Source organism: Lissotriton helveticus, chromosome 12 (genome assembly GCF_964261635.1).
Source record: "Lissotriton helveticus chromosome 12, aLisHel1.1, whole genome shotgun sequence".
Taxonomy (NCBI): Eukaryota; Metazoa; Chordata; class Amphibia; order Caudata; family Salamandridae; genus Lissotriton; species Lissotriton helveticus.
This window is the reverse complement of record NC_136073.1, coordinates 564,556,617-564,570,755: the sequence shown is the minus strand read 5'-3', so window position 1 is coordinate 564,570,755 and position 14,139 is coordinate 564,556,617. Positions and strand designations below refer to the sequence as shown.

The 14,139-nt window shown below is 42.4% G+C and overlaps 1 protein-coding gene across 2 annotated transcripts in view; it reads left to right on the top strand.

Annotated features, from left to right (window-relative positions):
* Positions 1-14,139, top strand: part of LOC144798443 (cytochrome P450 2D17-like) — a 670,897-nt gene that overhangs the window by 121,742 nt on the left and 535,016 nt on the right. The gene's annotated exons all lie outside the window — the stretch shown is intronic.

The following is a 14,139-nucleotide window of genomic DNA, read 5'->3' as shown; positions in this document are numbered from 1 at the left end:
AGCAAAAATAAATATTTATCTCTAATGGATCCCAAAGAAATGGACATGTGGTCAGAAATATAATCGGGATCTCAGTTAGAAATATCAATTACACCTCAGTACATGCCTGAGAGAGGTAAGATGGGAAATTCAGACATTTGTTAGAGCTGAGCTGCTAGCACCTGTGCCAATGAGACAAGTATTATGCTTACCAATAAATATGAAATCTACATAGGAGATCCCAAGGGATTAAGGTGTTCATGTCACAGTCAGAACCTCCCTGGCTGTCCCAAAATTCAGGACAAGAGTGTGGAGTAATCTGATGAAATCCAGACTGATCGGTTAGGGTTGGTGCATTTGACACACTATTGGGACAGGACCCTTTCCAATGCCCCAGCTGTCTACAAACAAAGCATGAAATTCACATTTCAGGGGCCTCCCTTCCCCCTCCCTATTCCACTGTCTCTCCCAGCTCTCCCACTACCTTTTTCCTCCCCCATTGTTCCTACTTTTGCAGGGCTCTACACCCCACACCCTTGTTGGTTCTCTGCATGCAACACAATTTTCAAAGCTACATTCTCTGTCCGTCTCTCTTGCGATGCTGCACAATGTTTAGCAATCATCACTAATTCGCCCAATTTCATAGTCTGACATCCCATGCAGATAGTCATTAACTGAATCCTAACGTTAAGTTGAAATCCCTATCATAATCAGCACCTGTAGCTTCCTTAGCCATCTCCATAAGATGGCTATGCTTGAGTATCTCTAAAACAAGTCCTTAAGTCTTTCTAAATACTCAGCCAGCACTTCACTTTTATTTTGCTTGCAATTCAAGATCTTAGTCTAATTGTTTTTTATCAGGGACACATCGCAATCACATTAAGCAATGTATCCATTACTGCATTCAATTATCCTTCATTACTAGAGGCAATGCTCAGCCACTCTGACTTCTCTTTTTTTTCTTAATATTTTTATTCATCAACAAGTCTCGATTTACGGCAAACCGCAGGTAGGATTACATATATCACAAATAAAAGAACTTTGACAGAAAAAAGACAACCAAAGACAGTAAATTTGCAGATACCCTCGATCCGAATTCTTATCTATAAATTATAATATAAATCCCCATATGGATTTAAATTTATTCAAAGATTGCGTTCCCCTTGCATTCGCCAGAGTGTATTCCATTGCATATATTTCCTTCATCAACATCCACCAATCACTGATATTTGGAGGGTTCGGACTGATCCAAACTCGGGCAATCACCAATCAAGCTATTACCAACAAAATCAGTAATAGCCGATTCTGTCTATGATTGAAAGTTTCAGACCCCAACATGATGTCCCTCACAGTAGGGGAAAAATATATCCCTAACTTTTGAGAACAAATTTGACCTACCTGTTGCCAAAAGTTATCAAGTTTAGGACACTCTACAAACATATGTATTATATTTGCAGCGAAAGGATCACATTTAGGGTAATTTACTCGCATACTAGCTGATCCCAAAACAGCCCATTTAGCTATTTTCTCAGGTGTAATAAAGGGTACAGATAGTACGGAACTGCTGCATTTGTAGATTGGTAGCATATACAGATTTCTTAACTACCCTTAGACGTTGCTCTATATTGTTTGCCGGAAACTCCTCCCCCAATATTATACTCCATTTCTCAGCTAATTTAGTACCATCCCCTTTTTTAAAGCTAGCCGAAAATTTTTACATATAACTGATAATAGATTTAACTTTATCCTGATAAAATATATCCCATATCTTCGATTTAGTTATATTCGTCAATTATAAATGTGTCAACAGATAACTCTTGATTTGCGAATATTTAAAAATCATATGCCCTGGTAACTTAAACAAAAGTTGCAAATTTTCAAAAGAAGCAAAACCACCATGATCATACAAATCCCCGAGTGTTAAAATACCAAAATCACCCCATCGTTTAAGTACAGTGTCTTGAAAAATCTCATGAAAGATTGGGTTCCCCCACAAAGGAAGTTTTTCATGATAGTATGATAAATCACATCTGATCAAAATGGCTTTCCAGATAGACATAGTGTCCCGTAAAGTCTTGAATTTAACACGCTTGTAATAATTCGGATCAGTAATTTTATACAAATACATCGAGCTATTTTTTGCCAATAGTAATTGATGAAAAAAGGTGGTGTATGAAGGAACTAATAAACTCCGAAAACGACCCGCGAATGCAGACCAAAAATACATCTTAAAATCTGGAAAATCTATACCCCCCTGATTGAAAGGACATTTCAGTAAATCCATTGCTCTCAGTGCCCTCTTATAGCCTCAAATAAAACTACTAAAGAGACCATCTAATCTTTTTCGAAAACTATTAGGGACCCGCAGCGGGATGGACCTAAAAAGTACAAAAATGTTGGAAGTATTTTCATTTTGATGATATTAGCCCGGCCTACAATGCCAATGGGAAGTTTATGCAATTTTTTTAACAAAATGGCCGTTTCCTTTATCAAAGACTCATAGTTCAAAGAGACTATTTGACTGATCTGTGAAGATAATCTAACCCCCAGATACATAGCCACAGTGCATACCCCCTTATGGATTCCCTAGGTGTAAAATTTAAGAGGCTCTGAGTTTTATGAGTGTTAAGTTTATAACCGGCTACTACGCCACACCCACCTGCTTCTTTTTCAATTTCTTCCTTTGCTCCTATTGGTCAGATGTGAAAATCGCTATGTCGTCTGCATAGGCAATAACCTTTAATGAGCTTACACCCTGCCATAGTGGTATAATTTGAATATTGGATTGTAATGAAAAAAGAAACGGTTCAATATAAAGGGCAAATAAAAGGGGAGAAAGTGGACATCCTTGTTGCGTGTCACGAAAGATTGAAAATACTTTTGATTGTATCCATGAATACATTAATTTTGCTTGTGGTTTACCATATAGAGCCTGAATCCATTGTTTAAAAGATTTCCCAATCCCCATTTTTTCCAGTACAGCACATAAAAACTTCCAATCAACCCTATCGAACGCCTTTTCCGCGTCTAAGAGCAACATACCTAATGGAATATCATTTTTTCCGCCAGATCAAAGGCAGAGATAGCAGTGTGTATATGAGCCGTAGTCTCCCTTCCTTGAATAAAACCATGTTGATGGACTGAGACAAGATCTGACATAGCTGGTGCCAATCGGATAGCAAGAATTTTGGCGAATATTTTTCCATCAGAATTAATAAGTAAAAGAGGCCTATATGAGCCACACTAAGTCAGTCAGTCAATCCACTTTATTCGATTACTTAATATCATAAAAGGACAAAAACTGAACAAATACAACAATATTATAAATCTTTAGGCATAACAGTTAAAATACATAGGCAATATTTCAAATCATTAAAAAACCCTATCACCCATTCCAACCCCTTGACTTGAGACTAGAAGAGGACCACAAGCAGCAACTTAAGATGGTAACGTCCTCAAAGTTCTCTTATTCTTAATCCTCACTGCTGCTACCAGAAAGGATGCAATATTAAAAATATCACCAGGGTTACTCAAAGATTGAAGAAAAACTAGCGCTGGTCTAACCTGGGTGAAACCCCTTCCTCTCAAGATAGGTAACAAAAATCTCATGCGAATATGGGAAAAAAAGTCACAAAACATCATAAAATGTAATGTGTCCTGGGGCGAGAAATTATCACATCTGCAAGGTTCAGCATCTTCAGGATTACACTATCCTTGAAACTCCCCCAATGTTAAATGAATCAAATTAAAACGCAACCTAGTTAGGAGCCATCGGTGGTACAACTTGTTAACAATTAACAGATAAGGTTCAATGTTAATAGATGTTTTTAACAAATAATGGGCCCTCACTAAGGGTTTGCCTAACTCCTGTTCTTCTCGGCCCACAGACAAGAGGTTCTTAAACTTCAGTTTTTCCCACAATACGTCCTCCTTCCGAATCTTATCAGGTTCCTCATAGAGCTCTGGTCGTCCTAATTTAGAAAACACACTTTTAACGTACTCCAACCATTTGATTTTTACAGACTTATCCAGCGCAGAACAATCTCGTAAAATCAGGTGGTTCAAGGTTAATTCGGGATTCAACCAGGTTTTGAGCCAGCAAAGCTACGGAGCTGTTCTCAAAATATCGGTAACATAACCTAGCCCTAGCTCTTGATGTATGGCGTACGACGGAGTTGATTGAGGGACGGACAAAAGACTCCTTAAAAATGTGTTTTCAGCTATCTGTATCCCGGCCTGATCTTTATAGCCCCATATAGAGGATCCATAGGCAGCAATAGCCAAGCACTTGTGTTGAAGATAATCCACAAAGTCCAGTTAAAAACATATGATTTATTCCAAAGATGATAAGCAGTAGCACAGCACGTCTGACAGCATGAGGAAATCTGGTTAACTTTCAAACATGGAATCTGGAACCTAAAATGCAAGATGCAGGCATCATTACATTCAATGTTCCAGTAAGTATCAGTAATATCATGTAACATAGAAAAACAATTGTGAGAATGTAACACATCTTATCCCTAAACAATTGAAACATTCAATTACACAATCTGCCAGGTAGTCTTCTAGGTCTAATGTTACTTTTGACCCTGGAAGCTATAGATGATTCAGACTGGGCAAGACTGTTACGAGCATTCTCAGAAGTATTCTCTGACCTATGCACAACAATGCCACGAGTATTTTCTGACTTGTGCATAAAATTAGGAACACTACATTTAGCAACTCTTCTTACATTCCATTTCCTTCCATCTTGAGTAACAACACTACTTTTGAAGACTTTCACAACTTTGATCGGAGGATAAAACTTTGAAAGTCCCTTTACTAGGAAACCAGGTTGTTTGATCCTGACCCACTCCCCCACCACAAAATCAGGACATTTAACATTAATTTTGGAATCAAAACTCATTTTCATCTTATGCTGTTTGTCTTCAACTTGTTTAGCAATGGTTTCAACATCAACTGTGACATTAGTTTTATTCAATTTTTTTATCCACCAAGGACAAATGTCAGAAGAAGGTTCCCTACCTCTAAGGAGCATAAAAGGGCTCACCCCAGTGACTGAATGAGGGGTGATACGATAAGTCCATAATCTTTTCCTCACAACATCCACCCAAAGTTAACCAGATGAAACAGCATATTGAATACTGTCCTTGAGCACACGGTTGAAGCGTTCAACCTGGCCATTTTCTCTAGGTTCATATAGAGATGTAGTAAGATGTTTAACATTACAACTTTTAAGAAATTGTTCTATTTCAGTGGAAATAAGTTGTACACCATTGTCAGTGACAAAAGTTTCAGGAGCTCCTTCCCGGGCAAAAATCTCCTTTTAAAAAAACTATAATCACTTGGGATGAAGTATTTCCAACAAACTTAACTTCAGGCCGCTTAGAATGGTAGTCTACCATGACTAACGCATAGCGAGCATTAAAAGGAAGATGTTTAAAAGGAGCTGAAATATCAAAGGCCACTTTCTGCCACGGAAAATTTGGCCAAGACACTGGTTTGAGAGGAGCTGAGGATACATGAAGCATCTTATCACTGTTTATACATTGTGGGCATTCTCTCACCACTCTGTCCACCATTTTATCAATGCCAGGCCACCAAAAGTTTTCCCTAATAAGCCGTTTCATGGAAGACATAGCTATATGTCCTTGATGAGACAATAACAAAATTTTCTTTTGTAAAGAAAAAGGAGGAATGATCTTACCTCCTTTGAATAGTAAACCACCTGACTCTTCAATTTCAGAATGTACATGACAAAAAGGAGACAATTCTGTAGAGATGTTTCTTTCTTTAGGCCATCCTTCCTTAACATATCCAAAAATCTGCTGACACAAAACATCATTACTCAATTCCTCAAACCACTCTTTTTAATCTAAAGTCATAAACTCCTGAGAAACACAACCATTTATAGAAGCAATGACATCATCATCTTGCTCAACAACTGAAATGTTATCTTCTTCACAAGGTAACCTCGAAAGAAAATAAGCTGTGACATTACTTCTCCCAGGTACATAAACAATTTCAAAATCATATTCCTGAAGCCGGGATGTCAACTGGGCTATCCGATCAGTGGAATTCCATCCACCTCCAGGAGATAGAATCCCAACAAGTGGCTTATGATCCGTTCTAAGTGTGAACCTATTTCCCCAAACATAATTGTGAAAATGTTCGACTGCCCAAATACATGCTAACAGTACCCTTTCAATTACAGAATACCTTCTTTCTGTTGAGGACAAGGTTCTAGAAGCAAATGCAATGCACCACTCCTCTTTACCAGAAGACTGACTCAAAACACCTCCCAACCCATAAAGGCTGGCATCAACTGTAATGATGCATTTTTTTTAATGCAAAATGATTTCAGAGTAGGAGCATTAACAATCTCATTTTTAATTTGCTTAAAAGCAAGTTCTTGTTTGTCAGTCCAAATAAAATTAGCTGAATTCCTAGTCAATTCTCTGAGGGGTTCCATTTTAGTGGCAAAATTCTGTATAAACTTGCTATAATATTCGCATAAACCTGCGAAGGACAGTAGCTTCTCCTTATTATCAGGGGCAGTAGCTTTCACAATAGCATTTACTAGTGCTTTTTTTGGTACCACACCCTCCCCAGAAAGAGTGTGACCCAAATACTCTACTGACTTACAATAAAATGTACATTCACTAGCCTTGAGCGTTAACCCAAACTGTTCTAACCTAGAATAAACCTCTTTAAGATGAATGTGATGTTCACTGTCATTCTTTGAAAAAACAAGGATATCATCTTGAAAGCACTTGACATATAATCCCACATCTTTAAAAATATGATACATAGCTCTTTGAAAGACCGAAGTGGCCGAAGCCAAACCAAAAGGCATCCTCTTGAATTGGAATAAGCCATGAGGAGTGATAAAAGCTGTAAAGTGTTTAGTGTCCTCAGTAAGCTCGATCTGATGATATGCAGACCTGAGATCTAAAGTTGAAAACACACATGCACCATCCAACATTCAAACCATTTCATTAATGTTATTAAGTGGATGACAATCAGTGACTACATTGGTGTTCAGTGCTCTCATATCCACACATAATCTGATACTTTTATCCTGTTTAAGTGCTAAAACAATGGGAGATACCCACTCTGAAGACTCTACCTCCTCAATGATGTCATCCTTAATCATAGTATCCAACATATCTCTAAGTTCATTTCTAATACTAATAGGAACTCCCCTTAGCTTTTGTCTGATAGGAATAGCACTGGGTTTCACTTTAATTCTGTGACTAAAGCCTTTTAGTTTTCCTAGTTTGTCAGAAAATACTTTAGGAAAACATTGAGAAAAGTCAGTAGATGCTGGTAAAGTATCTGACTCAACATTAGACATAGATACTGCAAGGACCGAAACAGGATCTTTCATCCTAGGATTTAAAATAATCCCTAATTTGGCTTGGTCCCGCCATCCCAGCACATTCACACCCTTGCAAGCCACATATAATTTGATAACAGCTGAACTACTTTTGAAAGAAATGAGTACTTCCTTAAAACCAATTAAATCAATTTTTGAACCATCAAAATTGTAAGCAATAATATCTGGTTCACATAAAGTATTAATATCTACCAGATCACCAAACGATTCTGTACAATATTTCCATGTAATGATACTCCACGGAGAACCAGAATCTGCCATAAGTTCTAGAATTTTCCCCAAAATATTTACCAAACACTTAGGAGAAGGTATCTTGTCAGTCTGTGAAATATCAAATAAATCCTGGATTGAAACAACAATGCCAGACTCCATAATCTCTGAAACACTCTTCCCTTCATCAGAAACACATGAAACTTTACCATTAGCAATTTTGGAGGAAAATATTATGGTTTCTTAGTATCATGAAAAGGTTTGACTGTAATCTTACACATTTTAGAAAAGTGTCCCGAACGACCACATTTGTTGCATTGCTTACCTATGGCAGGACATTGCAGGAAGGAAGCAATATGATCAGGATTACCACACCTGTAACAATAGTATTGCTTGCCTTTACTATCATTTTTGTAAACATACAAATTCTTAGACTCTTGAGGCTTGATAGTACTAACTTCACTACCGGAAGTAGAAGCATTAGGGGTAGTGACCTTGTCAAGAGATTTAATCCATTTATCAGACTGCTCAAGTGCTTTGGCTGTACTGATAGCTGTTTCCAAACTGGGATCACCTAAGATCCACAGTTGTTCTTGAGCTTTCTTGCTCTTTACATGTACTATGATCTGATCCCTGATCATTTCGTCAGTCATCAGACCAAAGTTACAATGCAAAGACAACGCACGGAGAGCAGTAAGGAAGTCATCAAAAAATTCATTATCATCCTGAACTCTAATATAAAACTTGAGCCTATTAAGCGCAACACTGGTAATAGGTTTGAACCTTCCCTCAATCCTTAAAACAGCTTCATTGTACACATTAGCATCACCACCAGATCTAACAGGTGGCAAAGTTCTGGAAACCAATTGTCCTTCTGATCCAAGACAATGTAAAATATGTTCTTTTTCCTCTCGGCGGACATGCGTTCTCCATCCATCGCTTTGAGGGGTCAAATTGCATTGTCATATAAGAACAATAGTCAAAGTAAAAAATAAAATGAAATAATGACTCCTAAAATAAATCTCAATAAGTGGTATAAATATCGTTCAGAAATTGAAATACAAACGTTGCTTCTTTATAAAGCTTGTGAAAATAATATAAAATAAATGAAGTAATTTGTCGGAAAGTCATTTATCAAACATCTGTGTCATCTAAAGTTTCATCAACAAGGATGTTTGTACTTGAAGATGTTAGGCGAATATATTTTCCACAGAAATTAATCCATAGTCATCCAACTAAATTATGATAATCATGTCCATAGACGGCCGACAGATAGCGCTGCTGTGAACAACCAGTTCAAAACAAGAATATTGCCGTATTGCATCACATTGTAAAACCATTAAAACGTGTGCTGAAAAATGTCAAAATGTGAACACACACACAAAGGATATAATTGCCAAATGATGCATGCAGAGAAACAGCAGCGATATTTCATAGCAGAACGCTAGAAAACAACTAGATATAAAGTTCAATCTCCGGTATGCCGGTTGTTATGGAAACATAAAAACAAAATGGTCGGATGCACATAAATAGACGTGCGCGATGATGTAAAAGCTCTAATTAACGTGCTTGATGACGTATCTGGTACGCGATGACTAGCACGATGACAACACTTGCAGGCTCCTGTGCAGCGTTGCTCGCGCTCACCGGCAAATAGGCTCGCTCCTGTGCAACACCGCTCGCGCTCACCGACAAACAGGAGAATTCACTCAAAAAACCCCGATAAGGCTTGGAATGACGAAAATCACCGGGGTTTGCCAAAAACAGCTGACCACACTGCTACACAGGTAACAAAGATAAGGTGAAGTCATCCGTGGGTCAGCTGTGGGTCCGACTCAAAATGAAGATAATTTTCCGCTTCTGTGCTAAAAATAACATGGCTGGAAATCATCTTCTGTCCCTCATCGCCATTGTTGAAGATAATCCACAAAGTCCAGTTAAAAACATATGATTTATTCCAAAGATGACAAGCAGTAGCACAGCACATCTGACAGCATGAAGAAATCTGGTTAACTGTCAAACATGGAATCTGGAACCTGAAATGTAAGATGCAGGCATCATTCCATTCCATTTTCCAGTAAGTATCAGTAATATCATGTAACCTAGAAAAACAATTGTGAGAATGTAACACATCTTATCCCTAAACAATTAAAACATTCAATTACAAAATCTGCCAGGTAGTCTTCTAGGTCTAATGTTACTTTTGACCCTGGAAGCTATAGATGATTCAGACTGGACAAGACTGTTACGAGTATTCTCAGAAGTATTCTCTGACCTATGCACAACAATGCCACGAGTATTTTCTGACTTGTGCATAAAATTAGGAACACTACATTTAGCAACTCTTCTTACATTCCATATCCTTCCATCTTGAGTAACAACACTATTTTTGAAGACTTTCGCAACTTTGATCGGAGGATAAAACTTTGAAAGTCCCTTTACTAGGAAACCAGGTTTTTTGATCCTGACCCACTCCCCCACCACAAAATCAGGACATTTAACATTCATTTTGGAATCAAAAATCATTTTCATCTTATGCTGTTTGTCTTCAACTTGTTTAGCAATGGTTTTAACATCAACTGTGACATTAGTTTTATTCAATTTTTTGATCCACCAAGGACAAATGTCCGAAGAAGGTTCCCTACCTCTAAGGAGCATAAAAGGGCTCACCCCAGTGACTGAATGAGGGGTGATACGATAAGTCCATAATCTTTTCCTCACAACATCCAACCAAAGTTAACCAGATGAAACAGCATATTAAATACTGTCCTTGAGCACACGGTTGAAGCATTCAACCTGGCCATTTTCTCTAGGTTCAGATAGAGATGTAGTAAGATGTTTTTTTTTTTTTTCCACAACAAATGTTATTGATAGGATTGGGCAAGGTAATAAGTGTGGCTCCCCACCGTCAGGAGAACACCACCAAGCAGCTTGGTACAGTTACAGCACAGGACCAGAGTCCAATCAAAAACGAGAGAAAGCATAAATGAAAGGAAACGGCTATACCCGCCCCTATCCCTCCCAACCCCAACTACCCAACCCCCCTACACCCCCCCGACGTCCCTCCCTAACCCCGTGCACGTGTATACAGATAGCTTTAGTGCTTGGTCGTGGCATGGCAATCGTGGTGTATTTCATAGGTTCACTGGACATCGTATGCCTAAAGAACTTCCTCCGGTTCCGCCGGGGGGTCCAGTGTCAATCCCCTATAGTCTGCCCATCTCTTCCATACCTTAAAGTGCTTGCGGGGGCACCCTCATGCCTCAAATATTGGTCGCTCTAGACCCATACAAAAGTCTATTCCGGCTCTCCACGCACTCAGGGGGGGGGCCCTCTCATCCTTCCAAGCCCGGGCCAGGTCCCTTTTGGCAACCACCAGCCCCAGTAACAACAAGTGGCGTTTATATATGTTCCCACCAACTCCCTCCAGGATGTGGAGTAGACCTAGGCGATGCGTACGGGGAAGATCCCAACCCAGCACCTCAGACAGGCAGCTCCACACACCCCTCCAGAAACCAATCAGTCTAGGGCACGACCATACCGTATGGAGCAATGTGCCCACCGCAGCCCCAAAACGCAAACATTCCGGTGACCCAATCAAACCTGCCTTCCACAGACGCTCACGGGTGTAGTAGGCCCTATGTAGAACTTTGAATTGGATTAGTCTAAACCGCATTGCAATGGCCGTCCCCCTTGGGGATTCCAGGGCCTCCCTCCAATCATCCTCATCCAGGGGACTAATCTCTGCTTCCCAGGCCGTCCTCAGGGGAAGAAGGGTGGAGGAGCAGTGAGTGACCATCGTTTGATAAATATGGGAGACTTTCTTATCTCCGAGGTCACCCATGAAAACCTTCGCCTCAATCGGACTAAATTCAGGAAGCGAATCAAGGTTGGCAATGCTGGGTGTCAGTGCGTGTCGAAATTGCAAATAACGAAAAAACTGGGACTGGGGCATATCAAACTCTGTACTGAGGTCCCGGAATGATTTGAGCGCCCCCCCGGACATCACATGACCCAGCTGCGAGATTCCGATCGCGTCCCAGCCATCGAATCCCGATAACGTGGAAAGTTCATGGAGTAGGCCGTTATGCCACAGCGGCGTTTCCGCGGTCAGTCTACCCCACCAGCCCATGCGACGTAAAGCCTGCCGCCACACAGCAAAGACGAGTCTTGTGACCCTTGGCAACGTCCGGCGCAGCCGGGCTGAGTAGAGGATCGTATGGAGCGTATTTTTGCCCATCAATGTACGTTCTAGGGCATAAGCCGGATCCCCTCTGTCTCCATACCACCAATCGTTCAGGATCAGTAGATGAGCGGCCTGGTAATAGGATAGCAAATCCGAGGTGGCTAAGCCTCCACAATAAGTGGATAAGAAGCATGTTTGCAGCGCCACCCTGGCAGCCCCCCCAGCCCACAGGAAGCAGCCCAAGACCGAGTTGACCTGTCGAAACCACTGGGGTGCGATAGGGTAGGGGTGATTCTGCAGTTGATATAAGAGGCGCGGGAGCGCTACCATCTTGAAAATCGCAGACCTGCCAAATATAGAGAGGGGCATCCGAGACCATGTTTTCACATCCGCCTGGACCCGCTCCCAAACGGGCACTATGTTGCGTTCCCAGGCAGTGTGCACCGAGTCCGACAGGAACACCCCCAGGTATTTCAGACCGCCGGTAGCCACCTGCAGTCCCGATGCCCAGGGATCCGTCACGGTTCCACCTCCCAGTATCCATAGGGTGGACTTGCGCAGGTTCAGGTACAGGCCCGAGACTTCCCCAAAGATTCGCATAATTTCCAGCACTCGCGGCCCCGAGCGCTGCAGATCGGTAAGAAAGAAGAGGACATCGTCTGCATACAGTGCAATTCTATCCGAGAGGTTGTCATTCCATACAAAGCCCCGCATCTGTGCATCTATGCGCACCCAGGCGGCCAGAGGCTCCATGGCCAGTGCGAACAAGTAAGGGGAGAGTGGACACCCCTGTCGAGTCCCTCGTCCAATGTGAAACGTCTCCGACACCGCCCCCGCGACTCGCACCGAGGCCGTAATGTCGGTATACAGCAGCTTGACATAGGACAGGAAGACCGGGCCTAGATTGAGACGGGACAGGAGTGCAAAGAGGTACGTCCAGCTGACCGAGTCGAAGGCTTTGTTTATATCAGCTAGTAGCAGAGCCGCCTGTTCTACCGTGGCCCCCATGGCATCAACCGCGGCCTGCGCGCGTCGGATGTTATGTCGCGTTGCCCTGTGAGGCATGAAGCCGGCTTGGTCCGGATGAACCAGATCTGTTATATGCGGGAGTAGACGATTCGCCAGGGCCTTAGCTAGAATTTTGGCCTCTATATTAAGTAAGGAGATGGGACGATATGAGTCATGTCTGTCCGGGGGTCTACCTGGTTTCTGGAAAACCACGACTTCAGCATGACGCCATTCCGGGGGCAGCTTGCCCCGCGTACGCGCCGTCTCAAGGGCACGGCGATAATGGGACCCTAGTTGTACATGGAATTTCTTATAGAACTCACAAGGGTAGCCGCTTGGGCCAGGAGCCTTCCCTGTATTGAGTTGTCCCAGGGCCTCCCCCAGCTCCTCTGCTGTAAGGGGAACATCAAGAGCCTTCCTGGTCTCCTCCGACACCGCTTTAGGTGGCAGGTCATCAATAAATTTAGCCACTTCGTCAGCCGATAGACGGTCGCATGGGGCGTATTGGGTCATGAAGTAGCCAGCAAAACTAGCTGCCAGCTCGTTCGGGTCAGTAAGGACCACTCCGTTGTCTGCAGTAAGACCCGGCAGCGTGATGGGTTGGAGGTTGTGTTGACAGAGTCTATGGAGCATCGTACACGACTTATCCCCCATTGATATATTCTACTCCGCGTGGCCAGCCGTGCCTGCTTGGCTTCATCTATTAAGACAGACGCATAGGATTGCTGTGCCTGGAGAAGCAACCGTACCCCAACTTCATCGCCCCCTTCCCGGCTCCGCTGTTCTAATGCTTCTACCAGCGTGGCCGCCGCCGTGATCGTATCCCGACGCCTACGACGGGCCGCAGTACACCACGCGATGTCTACCCCCCGTATAGCGGGCTTCATGGCCTCCCACACCACCCCTGCGTCTATATCGCCTACTAGGTTCTCACGCCAATAATGGTCTATCGCCTCCTGCAGATGCCGGACAAAGGAAGGCTGCTGGAGATGCCACGAGGACATCCTCCATCTGAATGGCTGACGTTTTCGAAGAAGTTCCACCCTAACTGACACTGGGGAGTGATCGGACAGTCCCCTCGGTAGGATCTCCGCATTCTTCACCCTACACAGGAACGCTCTAGGCATAAACACATAGTCCAATCTTGAGAAGGAGCCATGCACCGCAGACACATACGTATACGCACGTACCGTAGGGTGCATATGTCGCCACGTATCAATCCAGCCCATTCCCTCAATCATATCACACAGTCTGGTAGGGGGGGGGGATCCCAACCACTTCTTGGCGCCTCTGGCGATCCATACATACGTCCATCACCTCATTCCAATCACCCCCAACCACCGCTAAGGATTCCGGG